Source organism: Coenobita brevimanus, chromosome 51 (assembly GCF_032717465.1).
Source record: "Coenobita brevimanus isolate Jiangsu-jjx chromosome 51, ASM3271746v2, whole genome shotgun sequence".
Taxonomy (NCBI): domain Eukaryota; kingdom Metazoa; phylum Arthropoda; class Malacostraca; order Decapoda; family Coenobitidae; genus Coenobita; species Coenobita brevimanus.
Window position 1 is genome coordinate 13,332,617 of NC_137004.1, and position 12,615 is coordinate 13,345,231.

Here is a 12,615-nt window from a genome sequence, read left to right on the forward strand (position 1 = left end):
TATATTCTTTTTGCTACCAATGGACTGTTTACTGAGCAAAGGAAAGACTCGGCGGGCAGAAGAGGTTAAGTTCTTTCCCAAGACCTGGCCCTAATTTGTCATTTTTTACCCCTCCCCGCCATTGGGGACAGGTATTGTTTTCATTCGGTTTGTTTGTGTTGTCTGTCTGTCTGTCTGTCTGTTAACAACTTTACGCGAAAACTACTGATGCGATTTTGACTAGAATCACAGGGATGATGGGCTTTGACCATCTGATCACCTGATTAAATTTTGGACCAAGTGGGCCAAGACCCAGGCTGTTGGCCCCCCAAAATGTAAAAATACGGGGACGGGTAAAAATCGTTTTTCGCCATAACGTCTTTCAAATTCGTCATATCGACAAGAAACCAAAACCCAAAGATACATCTTTCAAATCTGTCCTGTAACATGCCTCATTACATCAGGGGGATCACCCCCCAGTTAGCGGTAGGGGGGTCAATGTCGGGTGGGTCGGGCCTAAAATTTCAAATGGGCATAAAATCGTAATTTTCATCCGATTTACTCCAAATTGCGTATGTGACATCTTTAACTAGACATCCTCTTGTGTTTATACATCAGCACTAAAATGACTGCTGGGGACGGGTTTGCTGTGCCTTGGCACCGCTTCTTGTTCATAATACCTTTGCTTTATCTAGTTTTTGCCACTGAGTTTTATCTAAACCACTCTGCTAGTTTTAATTTAGCAAATGCTTTTAATTTTGTCTAATATCGCGTTTGAGTTTTATTTAAACACGTATTTCAGAGTTCTGTTTAGGCATGTGATTTTTACATTAATTTGTCTTCGAGTTTTATAGAAATGAGGTTGAGTTTTATGCAAATTTCTCCCTGAGGTCTGTCTGAATTCTTCGAGTCCCATCTAGTTGTTCAATTGTTTTATCTAGGACTGCCGGAATTCTGTCTAGATCTGGGTTTAAATATTATTTCAAGCTGTCATTTGAAAACACCTATCTTCATAAAAGCTATCTTTCACTTCTGTATAATGAGAGAGAGAGAGAGAGAGAGAGAGAGAGAGTTACGTAGAGTTACATAGATACACAGACCACACAGACCTAACGGTCCCTCCGAGGCGGTCCGGCCATAATACTACTACAGTGGTATAATTATAGGAGCATGAGAAAAGGATAGCACAACAGAAGGCTCTCTCCCCCACCCTCCAGACCCTCCGGCATTTACCGTACAGGTAACAAGAGAGGAAGTAATACATTGCAGGACTGAAAAGCCTGAAGAAAATTTTACAGGATCGGCAGAAAGTAGAATAATATGGAAATGGAGAATCAAGGCATACAGCCACATACTTAATCTATGCATGCCCTTTTTTTTTTTACATTTTATTTATATAAAACACATGAACAGAATATTTATCTGTTATGTTTGTCCTAAAATATTGTCTATGTTAATTACTGGTGTAGGTGTACTGTGTTTAATAAATACTGTAGATGAGTGTAGATGAGAGAGAGAGAGAGAGAGAGAGAGAGAGAGAGAGAGAGAGAGAGAACAAATACGCACAAGCAGTAAACAGAAGGTAATTACTGTCAGGTAAAAAATAACGGCTAGTGTTGAAGCAAATCATGGACCACACAGGCAAATAAGCAGTAATTTAAGCATGCCGTTTTCAAAGCAAACAGATAAACAATTAATCAGACAGTCAGATTGGGGAAGAAAGAAACTGTTATTCACAAGATCCAGTAACTAATTGTCAGTATTAAAGCAAGCAGCAGTTACCCCTCTCAATACGCGTGGTATCGTCTGAGCTAAATAAAGTCGACATTGTGGTAGGAAGACGAAACTATTTGACATGCCCGAGAACGATTGTCGGAGAGAAAATTACCCCCATGGAAAAGAGACCTGAGGGCGACATATTCATTATAGATATATTGACTCTCCCACCCAACCTAGTCCAGTCTAACTTGGCCTAACATATCGTAACCTAATCTAACCTGACGGAGGGAGGGGCGGAGCAATTTTCCACGGTATCATACATCTGTCTGACTTGGAACCAACACCCCGCTTGAGACAGATTTATTTACCTTCCTTGACCTTTTACCCATGACCTTCATATACTAATGTAACCTAGATGTGGTCAGTATTTACCAACTACAAAAAACGAGCTTTCTAGGTCAGGGCTTAAAGTTACAACCTGAACAGACATAAGCAGAATGAAAAACATTCACAGACAGACAGATCAAAAGCCATTCCTACCCTCTGTGTGGGTTATCATGCTCGAAGAAGTAAAGCAGTTTGATTACAATCCTTTTACCATGGAAGACTGTAAAATAAATGATCTCGAATGGCGATGGCAAAAATAAATGAAAAAGGTACCACTGAAGGGTTCAGCCGAGTATCCAGTAGAAAGCTATAATCAAAACAAGGACGTAAACGGTGACAGGTAAACAAGTAAAAACAGTGACTGATTTAGCAAGTCGGACTATGAATGCAGATAATCCAGTTAAGTTAATGAGTAAGGTATCGCAATCAAGCAGCTGCAAGTAAACAAACATAAATAATACAAGCTCTGCAATCAGTAACCAAAAAACAAATAAGCAGTCAATAAAAGCCAGTACATAAATCCATGAATGCGTATCGCCCGCCATTAAAAAAAAAAAAAAAAAAAAAAGCAATCCACTGACAATCGGAGGCATATAATCGCAACTTTGCCGAAATCGAATAAAAGTCTTAGGATTTTACAGTTTACTCCTATGAAGTTAAATATCACACTAGCATTCAGAAGCCTAAGTCAGAGGTATTATGTTGGTGATGGTCACAACAGGCCTTTAAGGAATTTCTAGTAGTTACCTTTTAAATAGCCGTTCTCTTCGTTGAGGGTACGATACTAAATGAAGAATAATGAGAAGCTAAAAGAAATATCAGATGGATTTTTCTTGTAAAATCCTCTGGCAATTGTAGGTATATCGCTGCCTCGCCAGAATTGTTAACAAACAAGCCATATATCGCGGGATACTGCCACAAAGTTTGGATACAATTTTCCCACATGATTTTGAAAGATTTTGGGAACTCCCCCCCCTCCCTGCACACACACACAGGTGCAGATAACAATATCGCCTCGTCAGGTAGGCGACAATGACTCAAGAACAGGCTAGCAAATTCAGTGCACTGGAAAATAATAGCTCAAACGCCAGAGCCTGTAACGAATAATTTTTTTAGTGCAAAGTTATGGATACGAAGATTATCCATGTACTACAAACAGTAATGTATGAACACTCTAGCAATCTAGATTAATGAAAACAAAGATATTCCAAGCACAACAGTTTTATGAACAAAAGTATACCAGCAAGTAAGTATGGGGTAACCAAAAGCAAGCTCATCTACTTGCCACAATCAGTAACACTCAGCAGTTGAGCTTGCGCAAGCTGTTGTAAGAGTACAGGTTTCCCACAGCCGATAATGTAACCAGCCAAGCAAATGACAGACAGTAGAAATAGTTAAAGTATCTACAGTCAAGCAACTGCGAGTAAAGGTAACAATATAATCCTTGCTCTACATTCAGTAACAAGAAGAAGCACTCACAGAGTACAACACCCACACCCTACATGGTGATACTGAAACAGTGCGTCACAGAACCAAAATATTTTTACTTTGCCCTGTGACCATATTTGGCCAAAATTTAGAAACGTGTTCCTCTGATAGTCCTCAATCATTTATCCATATTCGATGCAATTATGTTCAGCATTTTTCGTTCACTTTCTTCTTTCATAACCATGACTCTCATCTCTGACTCGTTTTGCCCCAAATTTGGTCACTTGTTCCTCTGATGGTCCTCAGTCATGATTTTTATGTGGTGTAATTCCATCCAGTAGAGTTTCCATAATGCTGCGTACAGAAAGGCAGATGAAACAAACCGAGCCAAACACAGAACATCTAAACATGTAAAGTAATGGAAAACAAAAGATAATCCGGACAGCACAATCAGTAGCTCATGAACAACTAGGCAAGTGTGAGGATGTAAAAGCTGAGGTAATTTCGGTTCTACAATCAGCAGTATACACAGCTAAAGGACATACAAGGTAATGATATATCAACATTCGTGCCACTGAAAGCAAATTAAAAAAAAATATGATACATCTACTGTAAGCTAATCAGCGTAGAACATGAAGTGGTGCCATGGCACAGCAAACCTATCCCCGGCAGTCATTTTAGTTTTGACGTATAAACACAACAGGATATCTAGTCAGAGATGTCACATATCAAATTTGGAGTAAATCGGGTGAAAATTTACGATTTAATGCCCATCTGAAATTTAGGCCGTTCCTTACTGCTAACTGGGGGGTGACCCCTCCTGATATAATGAGACATTTTATAGGATGCAGATTTGAAAGCTGCACCTTTAGATTTTGGTTTTCATGTCGATATGACAAATTTGAAAGGAGTTATGGCGATTTTTTTTTTTTTTTTTTGGCCCTACAACCTGGGCCTTGGCCCAATGTGGCCCAAAATTTAATCAGGTGATCAGATAGTCATGGCCCATCATTCCTGTAATTTTAGTCAAAATCGCACCCGTAGTTTTCTCATAAAGTTAACAAACAAACAAAGAGACAAACCGTGTGAAAACAATTGAGTGTGCTAGGAAATGGTGAGAATGATAACAACTCTCTACTTACCATCGTATCCTGTTTTGCACTTTTAGAAGTGTAGGAGCACAGGGCTAGGCTACTCAATCCTAAATTAAAGGAAATGTGACCAGCCTCGCTCGCCCTCGAGTGGCATTATGTCGGAATCCTTGTATACGATTCCCGTCCGGCTGGAGCGCCCTTACTTCACTAGACCACCTGGCGTCCACATCCTTATATGATAATAAATTAGAGCACACACACACACACACACACACACACACACATTTTATATATATATATATATATATATATATATATATATATATATATATATATATATATATATATATATATATATATATATATATATATATATATATATATATATATATATATATATATATTACTGACTGCAGAAAATTAACGAACTTGTTACTTACTGTAGAGTCACCCGATGGTTTCCCTGCGACAAGTGAATAGGTGGCGGACCCACCACCCATCACACTCTCCCTCATGTACACTAACAAAACAAAAACAAGAAGTGGTGCCAAGGCACAGCAAACCCGTCCCCGGCAGTTATTGTAGCGCTGAAGTATAAACACAACAGGATATCTAGTCAAAGACTTCATATCAAATTTGGAGTAAATCAAGTGAAAATTGACGATGTTATACCCATTTGAAATTTTAGGCCCAACCCACCTGACATTGACCCCTCTACCGCCAACTGAGGGGGGGGGGACCCCGTGATGTAATGAGATGGAGATTTGAAAAATGCTCCTTGAGGTTTTGATTTCATGTCGATGTGACGAATTTGAAACGAGTTATGGCAAAAAAATAATTTTATTTTTTACACCTTTGGGCCTACAGCTTGGGCCTAGGACCAGATTGGCCCAAAATTTAGTCAGGGGATCAAAAGTTCATAGCCCATCATTAATTATAGCCAAAATGGCACCAGTAGTTTTCGTGTAGAGTTTTTAACAGACAGACAGACCAACAAACAGACAGACAAACCGAGTGAAAAGAATACCCGTCCCCGCTCCACGGGTAAAAATCAGTAACGCATAAGTAACCCAGTAAGTTCGAGGTAAGGATAGTGGTAAGAAGTAACAGAATCAGGCAATAAAGTGCGAGCTAGTGTGTAGAGAAGAAAATCCATGTATTACAGTTGGTAGTGTCAGCAATAAAACATGTAAAATGTAACGGAAAGAAAGATCATTCAGTCACTAGTCAGTAGCGCATCAGCAGTTAAAAATGAACTGCAACTAATTTAAAATATGAGTAATCCAGTCACAAATGAAAATGCAAAACATTCAAACAACCGCCAGCAAAGTAACCCCTCCCGTAAGGTGATGTCGTTGTATTTGTTTATTTTTGCCCCTGTCAGTTTCAGTCTAGTAAAAACAGCTCCTTAGTAGAGAAAAGGTTTATAACTTTGTTGTACGCCGAATAGACCCGCCTGGAGACAGCAAAATAAAAACTACATGCAAGTACAAAGAAGCAAGCCATCATGCGAACAGACTGACCAACAAGGCATCAAACTTATCTTTAACTGAACAAGCAGCAGAAGAAGTGGTCTTGGAAGGTGCTTGCTTTATCGTCTTCCCACGAGGGAGCTTCCTTGGGTTCAATAAAGCCTCGTAGCAGTGAAAGCTTAGAATATATAAGATTTTATCAAAATGAATGAGGTAAAGAGAATTACTGTATTCCTATAGCCACTTCTCTTAGCTAGGAAAGAAATTTGTATAGCGATAGTACTGATGAAATGTAAAGGACGTTGTTGCTGGTGTTGTAACTGAAGAATATTTTTTCTCACTTCACTAGGAGGGACTCTCCCAGGGCTTATAGAAATGTCTGGCGATAGGAAAAGTTAAATAATAAAACTGTCGTCTTGCTGAGGGGGTTAAAGGATACAGCGAAGGAGGATTCCGTCATTTCATATTTTATTTCATTATATTTTTTTGCTACCGCCTGATTGTTTTCCTTAGCTTGGGATGACCTCTGGAAGTGAAGTGGTGAGAACAGTATTAAGAAAACACTTCAGTACGATGATGGAGTATTATATTTTAGTATTACCTTCGCCAGATTATCTTATTCAGTTTACGAGAGACCTGACTAGAAAAAGAGTCAGACAAGGATAATCAAGAAAACAGTCACACAAGCTACTGAGTTACTAAGAAGAGACAGACTACTTGGGAAGTCAGTCAAGATAAAGCGAAGGTAAAGGCAAATAAAGACAAACGTGCTTGAATGAAAGTGGTCATCAATGAACTATGACAGACAGTAAAGAAAGTACAGATTTATTTGAATGGAGGAGGCCAACAATGCAATCAAGGAGAGTGACAGGCAGATACAAAAATACTTTGTGCAACATTTCAATCAAGCATAGGAACAACCAGATACAAATTGATCGAAGGAAGGAAATCAACAACGCATTCAAGTAGCGGGGTAAAAGAAAATTGGTTTAAGCAGCAGTGCAATCAAGCAGGGGGGCATGCAGATATAAAGTTTCCTGATGGAAGAATGACAACAGTACAGCCGAACAGAACAGCAAGTGATCAGTGCTTCAGTAAACAGGCAGTTTCAGTGAACGGACAATCACCAATCAAAGGAATAGAGAATTATATGGCTTAATGAGGATAAAACATGTTGCTGCACGCAAAAATAAACGTGCTGGAAGGATGAAGGTTAACACTGCAGCTAAACAGAAGTACACAGCCAACACTTTAAATACGGAGCCCAAATAATAGGGAATGAGACTCAAGCTGCATAATGAGGATAGAAAATATCAAAGCGAGTAGACAGATTTGTTTGAAAGGATATAATCAACACTGCATCTAACCACACAGACAGGCATTCATTATTATAATTACCAAATCAGAATAATGAAAACAGAAATTCAAACTAATTATTGAAGATAAAAACTTGTTTAGAAAGAAATACGTCGTGTGTGTAAGAAAGAAAGAAATAATCAACATTCCAGTTACAAAAATAGAAAATCAAGTCTATATAAAAAGTATAAAACAAAAAACAAATGGAGTACTCAGGAGGAAAAAAAATGTTGGAAGAAATCAAATAATAAAGATTCAGGTAAGTATATAATTTAAAAATAAGAGTCACTGAGAGAGAGAGAGAGAGAGAGAGAGAGAGAGAGAGAGAGAGAGAGAGTGAGAGTGAGTAACAGTGAGAGAGAGTGAGTGAGTGGGACAGTGTGCATGAGTGTAAGAGTGAGTAAGTCCATGAGTGAATGTGTGTGTGTGTGTGTGAGGGAGTGAGTGTGCGAGTGAGTGAGTATATGATTGTGTGTGTGTGTGTGTGTGTGTGTGTGTGTGTGTGTGTGTGTGAGAGAGAGAGAGAGAGAGAGAGAGAGAGAGAGAGAGAATGATTGAGTGAGTGAGTGAATGTGAGTGTGTAAGTGAGTGAATGGGGGCGAGTGTGTGAATGAGTGTATGGGTGAGAGTGTGAGCATGTGAGTGAGTGAGAGAGAGAGAGGGAGAGAGAGAGAGAGAGAGAGAGAGAGAGAGAGAGAGAGTGGGTGGGTGAGTGAATGAGTGAGAGAGGTTTAATAAGAGGACAAAAATATCTAAGGAAGCATGGACAGATCTGCTTGAGGAAAAGAGAAAATAATTAATGTAGCATCCACCTGGACACGTCAAGCAGCAAACTAAGAATGCACCAAAGAAAGTCTAAAGTAATGAAAATGTTTAGTCCAGAGCAAAGAAAATTGTCAAGGGGAGTGAAAAGAGGCATATGAAAAAAACAAAAAAAATAATCAGCACTGCAGTCAAACAGATAATCAACATTGCAGTCAGAAGGAAAAAAAAAACACAATAAACAAAGCACTCATAGGAAAAGATAGTTAACCTGCTGAAGACTGAAAGATGACCCACTTGCCTGAAGGGAGGGGAAATCTGGTCATCAACTGTGCAGTCAGGGAGATAATTACTTACTGAATTTATCAAACTATAAAAATAGATAACATGGACCCAAGTTACCTACAGAGATGGATAAGCCGTCAAGCAAGTAAATGAGCAACAATGAAGGGAAAGATATCAAGAATGGGGACGTGTGTTGGAAGGGAACAAATGTGCTCAAGGCCAAATTGACCACACACACACACACACACACACACACACACACACACACACACACACACACACACACACACACACACACACACACACACACACACACACACACACACACACACACACACACACACACACAAACAACACACACACACACACACACACACACACACACACACACACACACACACACACACACACACACACACACACACACACACACACACACACACACACACACACACACACACACACACACACACACACACACACACACACACACACACACACACACACACACACACACAGACACACACACACACACACACACACACACACACACACACACAGGCTGAGTTGATAAGTTTAATTCCCTTTTTAGATACTCTCATTTTCCGTCTGTCACTTGGAAAGCCGGAATGTAAATCAGATTCCCGCTGACCTAAATTGTTCTCGCTCTATGTTTGAATGCATTGTTCCTTTGTATATATTAAGTGTGTGTGTGTGTGTGTGTGTGTGTGTGTGTGTGTGTGTGTGTGTGTGTGTGTGTGTAAGATACTTGCGGTGCTAAATAAGCGACTGTGTACTTGTGTGAGTGTGAAAGATCTTTTTGTATATGTATATGAATATGTTTATGTAAGTGAATGTATACTATATTCGTGTGAGTGAATGTTTGTGCCCATATGCATGTTTATATAACTGAGTGTGCATTAATTTTCTTGTTCTATAGTACAGTATCTATAGGCGAATCATCACGCCCGATTATTTACGGTAATTTGTCATCTAGCTGAAGGTGCTGCAATATAAATTCATTAACCTTGCCTGGATGCAACTGGTACTATTCACCATTTCACCCCAAACACACCTTTAGCATAAAATATTCTTGATGTCCTCCAATATCAACCACCTAAGTAGAGACCGTCGTGGTGATGGGGTTAGAAACAATCTCCAGTAACCTCTTCTTTATAAGAGATCTTTTAGTAAAATTAATGGAATCTTATTCTGATAAAGGAACAAGCTAGCAGACGTAATCATATTAATGTGGTTTAAATAGGACTACCGGGTATGCTGCTCCCAGACGATTACTGTATATTCATCTTAGGAAGGCCCCACTAATGAAGGAACTACCGAAGGCTCTAGCTAACTCCTTCCTACGTCAAAGAGTTTCTCTTGAGCTGAATATGTGTCAGGTGATGGCAAGGGGAAAATAAAGTAATAATTTGAAGGGCACAATAATAACAGAGAAATCCAGAACTGACAGTGGCGTGCTACAAGGTTGCTTTCCATCACCTCTCTCAGTTTATACGTAGAAAGGGTCATGAAAGCTTCCTCGCGGTGAAACGGCTAAGATGTGCAACTCAAAGTGCCAGACAGAAATCAATGTTTTGATGAAGTTGCAAACACTCATAAAACGAAGTAAAGGTGAAGAACCTTTTCTGCTCGAATGTTTTTTTTTTTTTTTTTTTTTTTTTTTTCCCACCTTGAGGGTATTCTATTCATGTGCTGAAGGGAGTAGAAACAGTCTCCACTAGCTGTTTCAGTCTGATTTCATTTTTCGCTGTCTCCAGACAACTATATTTAATTTAAGACGGTCGTAATGAAAATGTTAAATAATCAAACTATGAAAAACTATTTGTCTATCATCTATATCTGTATCTAGATACCTATATCAATCAGTCAGTCTATCTACTGTATATCTGTCTGTCTGTCTATCAAGCCATATATGTCTATCTATCTGTCTATCTATCTATCCATCTATCTATCTATCTTTCTATCTATCTATCTATCTATCTATCCATCTATCTATCTATCTTTCTATCTATCTATCTATCTATCTATCCATCTATCTATCTATCTTTCTATCTGTTTATCTATCTGTCTATCTATACACACACACACACACACACACACACACACACACACACACACACACACACACACACACACACACACACACACACACACAACCAACAAACTCCGCACAAATGGGTTATTAACCACACCCAAGCGACAGTCTATATTTACAGTGTGACGACAATTGCATCGTTTGTTAGCTGAATAAATTAGTAACGAAACTGGAGTTCTTGTCATTATTTTATTTGGTTCTCCAGACAGATGAGAGTCCGAGTTTAATGTGTTTGCCGTAGTGATTTGAATGTCGGGATCATATTTACCTTAGTGAGTTGAGGTGGACACAGACTGAAAGTGAGGCTTGGTAAATTTCCTGTGTGTGTGTGTGTGTGTGTGTGAGAGAGAGAGAGAGAGAGAGAGAGAGAGAGAGAGAGAGAGAGAGAGTGAGTGAGTGAGTGAGTGAGTGAGTGAGTGAGTGAGTGAGTGAGTGAGTGAGTGAGTGAGTGAGTGTGTGTGTGTGTGTGTGTGTGTGTGTGTGTGTGTGTGTGTGTGTGTGTGTATACTTATGTTTTAGAAGAGGCCAGCTTTATCCCTTTGCTTCAATGTGGCTTACTAGTTTAAGAACGGCGGCAGACCGCTAATCTGTTTTACTCTGGTTAATGCCCTACTGTTTTACTGGTCAATGGTGACTCTCCAGAAGCCTTTTTAACAATCCAGCAAAATACGGAGATACAGACAACATTAATCGCTGAAATGAATAATTACATCCGCCAAGGAGATTATGTTTTCACTCCTGTCCGTTTGTTTGTTTGTTTGTTGGTTGGTTTTTTTTTTTTTTTTTTTTTTTTTTAAATAACAGAACGGAGGAAGGAAAAACAAATGGAGAAAAAAAAATAATCCATACACCAGATTACTGGTGTCCTCTGTTCATAAAATATCTGTAAGAATTAGACTTGAACAGTTGTAGGTTGAAATTTGGAGGAAAACAACTCTGGGGAAGCGAGTTCCAGAGAGATGCAGTTCGGGGAATGAAAGAATTCTGATAGGCAGAAGTTCTGCAATGTGGTTGAGTGACATTCCAGTCATGAGCGTTACCAGATGCCCGTGTAGCACGAGGGAAGGCATGGAGAGGTGGCACCATGGACGCAACTTCGTCTGAGCATTTGCCAAAAAAATATCTGTAAAATAATGCAAGGGAGGCAACATTCCTTCTTACTTGCAGGGGAGGTAGTTTATATGTAATGGCAGGGTTGTTAATGATTCTAACAGCTTTATTCTGAATTTTGTCTAGTTGTCTTAATGCAACCTCTCCACAACCATTCCACAAGGGTGAGCAATATTCAAGCTGAGAGCGCACATGACTCTTATAAATTATAGCTAACTGCTCATCGGCGAAGAAGTTACGGACTCTGTACAATAATCCAAGTTTCCTTGAGGCGGTTTTAGCAAGTGATCTGACATGAGAGGTCCAGCTGAGGGCACTGTTAAGTGAGACACCAAGAATTTCAATACTTTTGGAGATGGGAATATTAGTAGCACTGAAGGTAATGTACGAATCTGGCAATATCTGTCTATTAGTAAACTGTATATATTTAGTTTTACTAGCATTAAAAGAGACAAGGTTGTTTTGTCCCCATTCACTGATTGTAGATAGATCTTGATTTATGGAGATGGCTGTATTGAGTTGAGAGGTAGAGATATTAGACTTTGTAAATGGATGTCTGAGTGTGAATGAACTATGTAGTGTTGAGTCATCTGCATATGAGTGAATGGGATTGTGAGTGACAGATAAGAGATCATTAATATGAACCAGAAATAGGGTTGGCGCCAGAACTGATCCCTGTGGCACGCCGGCGTTAATTGAGGGGAAATTCGAATATACATCATCTACTTTTACTCTTATTTTCCTGTCACTAAGATAAGAAGAAATCAAAGGAACAAAAGACGTTAGTCCATAGCAAGGGAGTTTGGACAGCAGGGAACGGTGCCATACTCTGTCGAAAGCTTTAGAGACATCAAGAGCTACTGCATGAGTTTCTCCAAAAAGATCAATTGATTGATGGATGGTATGA